At 42.5% G+C, this 3,765-nt stretch overlaps 1 non-coding gene across 1 annotated transcript; it reads right to left on the reverse strand.

Annotated features, from left to right (window-relative positions):
- Window positions 1-337: 337 nt before the first annotated feature.
- On the reverse strand, window positions 338-440 carry LOC118999553 (U6 spliceosomal RNA). The gene has a single exon (XR_005069133.1). It is a non-coding gene; the product is annotated as a U6 spliceosomal RNA (small nuclear RNA).
- Between the last annotated feature and the right edge of the window lie 3,325 nt (window positions 441-3,765).

The following is a 3,765-nucleotide window of genomic DNA, read 5'->3' on the forward strand; positions in this document are numbered from 1 at the left end:
TCAGTGAGTGGAGATTTCTGGTTCCTGTTATATGGATAAGTCACTCTTCCTGGCTCCTAACTTCATAAAGGGAGCTCAGTTTCAGGCCCCCAAAATGCAGAAGCTGGGGCTTGCTCTTCTATCCTCATTGCTGTTAAACTCTAGTCTTATTACATGCTAGCTCTAAGGCCTCTGTGAGCTCCTACTGGTCACTTAAAATTTTTAAGTTGAATTTCTTGGGGTTATATTGGTTAATATAATTATATAGGTTTCAAGTATGCAATTCTATAACACATCATCTGTATATTGTATGGTATGTTTACCACCCAGAGTCTAGTCTCCTTCCATTGCTATTTATAAAAATATGGAACTCTTCACAAAGTTGTTTGTCATCCTTGTTCAGAGGACATGCTAATCTTCTCTGTACTGTTCCAATTTTAGCATATGTGCTGTTGAAGCAAGGACCCACTGGCCACTTTGGATCAGAGTTTTATTTTTATTCCTGGTACTTAGGAACTTTCATTGAATGTTTTAGGATGTGGTTATATACTTTTCAATTGTTATATTTTATGTATTTTGAATTTATCATATACAAGGTCTGTCTGGAAAAATTCCAACCATTGTTAATACAATGAGAACAATTTGCATGACATCGATGTAACCTGGCAGCCAAGAAGAGTGGACTGGAATGCACATATGTAAATAATGATGACTTCACTGTACTAGTCAGTGGGGGTGGTAAATGCCATTGAATGAGCACATGTACCGTTTGGCCATTGCATTCAAATGACTGAGTGAGTAGAGTAATGAATCTACATCAAATTTTGTGTTAAGCTTGAACATTCCTCCATGGAAATTATTCAAATGATTCAGAAGGCTACAGCTCTTGGGCAACTGGTGATCGGCAGCTTCGTCACAACAATGCACCTGCTCATGCATCACGTCTCATGCATAGTTTTCTGGTGAAACATAAAATCACCCAGGTGACTCAGCCCCACTACAACCCAGATTTGGTGCCCTGTGACTTCTGGCTTTTCTAAAACTAAAATCACCTTTGAAAAGGAAGAGATTTTAGGCAGTTGATGACATCAGGAAAATACAACGGGCAGCTGATGGTGACTGGGAGAACTGTGTGAGGTCCCAAGGTAGCAACTTTGAAGGGGACTGAGGCATCACTGTCCTCATGCACAATGTTTCTTGTATCTTCTTCAGTAAACATCTCTATTTTTCATAGAGCATGGCTGGATAGTTTCTGGACAGACCTTGTAAAATTATACAGTTTATCTTTCTAGTGGGGGACATCTTCCTACACCTCCTCAGTTTGTCACACTGACCTGAAATACCCTTATATTCTTGTGTTCATGGTCCACTTCACCTTTCCCATGATGTTATGAGTTCTTTTAAGGAAAGGGAGTATTTACTATTTGTATTTTTTAAAATAAATTTCATTTATTTATTTATTTATCTTTAGAGGGGAAGGGAAGGAGAGAGGGAAAGAAATATCAACGTATGGTTGCCTCTCAGCGTCCCCTGCTGGGAACTGGCCTGCAACCCAGGCATGTGCCCTGACTGGGAACCGAACCATGATTCTATGGTTCACAGGCCCATGCTCAATCCACTGAGCTATACCGGCCAGGGCTACTATTTGTATTTTTATTCTACTCAAGTACCTAGCCCAGTTCTCTACACTGAGTAGGTCCTTGGTAAGTGCTGATATTATTTGTTTTATTGTTATTATTTTTACTACCTCCAGCCTCAATATTTAGGAGTGACACAAAACTAGAGTCTAGATATGCTGTGAGCATTTAAAGTGAATGAGTCAGGCTGTGCAGACTTTTGCATTGCTCATCTGAATGTCATTATTCATGAACAGCATCTTCCTCCATCACCTTCAAGGACAAGTCATCATTTATTAGACCAATGTTTCTCAAAGTGCTGGTTGCAATCCATTAGCGGGTCATGAAATCAATTTAATGAAATATAATAAAATAGAAAGTGAAACACCAAGGTACATCACATACGTACATGTAGGTGCTGCTTATTGAAATTGTGTGTGTGCGATGTGCTGGGTCACCATGCAAAACATGTTTCAGGCTGTGCATCAGGGTAAAAACATCTGAGAGTCACTGACGAAACTTTTCCCTGAGACTGCACTCAACCTACCACCCCCTTTGACCAGACCATCTTCAAGACCAAAGATTAACTGCAAAGCTAGAAAAACTCAAGGCCTATCTTTTCCATACGAAGTTCTCAAAGTAGGACCTCATGTCCCCAGAAGGAGGGCAGGTCCACACTGCCCTAGACTGGAAGCCATGCAGTGGTCAAGGATACCCTATGAATCACAGATATTCCCTGTTCTTCATCCTAGAACCCACATCAACTCTCTGGGAAAGCCTTTTGACTGATTTTTTTTTCAGGCCTCTGAGACCTTGAAGTGCTGCTTCTCCAGGGTCTTGCCCCGTAGACAGCTCCTTGAATGTGGTTCTTGGGGCCACCATATATCCACTTGGGAGAACACCTGGACAATTACTCCCTGTGTGCAGCTCCCAGGGAAAGGATCACCTGCAGAACTCCCCTGCACAGTCTAGAGGGTAGAAGTGTCCGCTGGAAGGACTTTGAGTATTAGCATTGGCATCAAGAATGGACTCGGCACTTGCTTCTCCTCTGTACCATCTTGAACATCTGCAAATCACACAAGGACTCAACCTACTTCATATACAATGAACCCTGGTATCAAGGGCTTTGAGCCTCATTTAACGTCCACCTTCCTGTATTCAAAGGTTCCAAAATAAAAGAAAGAGCCAGTTATCTCTCTAAAAAGTCAGACTGAGCCCTGGCTGGTGTAGCTCAGTGGATTGAGCACGGGCCTGCAAACCAGAGGGCCGCAGTTCAATTCCCAGTCAGGGCACATGCCTGGGTTGCGGGCCAGTTCCCGGCAGGGGACTCATGAGAGGCAACCATACATTGATATTTTTCTCCTTCTCTCCTTCCCTTTCTCTCTAAAGATAAATAAATAAAATCTTTAAAAAAAAGTCAGACTGGTGTTTGTTGAGCTCCTATTCTGTGTCAGATACCTCCACCTGACTTGTCTCCTAATCTTTATAGCAATCCTGTGAGGTTAGTATGACCATCCCCATTTTACAAATAAGAATTGTGGTGGTCAGAGAGGTCACCTAGCTAGCAAGTGGTTGATCAGATGGGACTTGAACTTAGTCTTAGCACTTAACTACCCTATACAGTCTTTTGAAAAAGGGGCTTCCCTGCTGGGAAGGACTTTGACCAGGTCTGACTCCTGCAGAGCCAGAGCTTTCTCTGCAGGACTGGCCCGAGAAGTGAGATGCTCAGGATGTGGAGGCCTGCTCTCCAGCTGGGTCCCTATGTGTCCTTCGGCCAGTCAAGAGTCCCCATCTGTTCTAATATTTAACTATCAGAAAGCTGCTGCAAGGAAGACATAAGATAATGACATGAAAATATTTTGTGGAGCATAGAGTACCATGCCAATTAAATATCTTATCTTAAAAAGCCATATAATAACTAGCTGACTGTGTCTGTATTGTCTCTGTTTGATTGGGAGCTCTTTCACTGGCTCCCACTGCTCTTATAATAAAACTCTCAAAGTGCCCACTTGACCTGTGGCCCTTTGCTCGCTGGCCATTTCTCAGTGTATTCCAACTTCACTGAGCCCTCTGTTCCTGTCCTCAGGCCTTTACGCATGTTGTTTTCTCTGCCTGGCACATTTTGTATCTTTACCTGAAACCAGTACTTTCCATCCCTACTTTGCCTAAC

This window comes from Sturnira hondurensis, unplaced genomic scaffold (assembly GCF_014824575.4).
Source record: "Sturnira hondurensis isolate 20B ecotype Veracruz unplaced genomic scaffold, ASM1482457v3 Scaffold0014854, whole genome shotgun sequence".
In the NCBI taxonomy this organism is placed as follows: Eukaryota; Metazoa; Chordata; class Mammalia; order Chiroptera; family Phyllostomidae; genus Sturnira; species Sturnira hondurensis.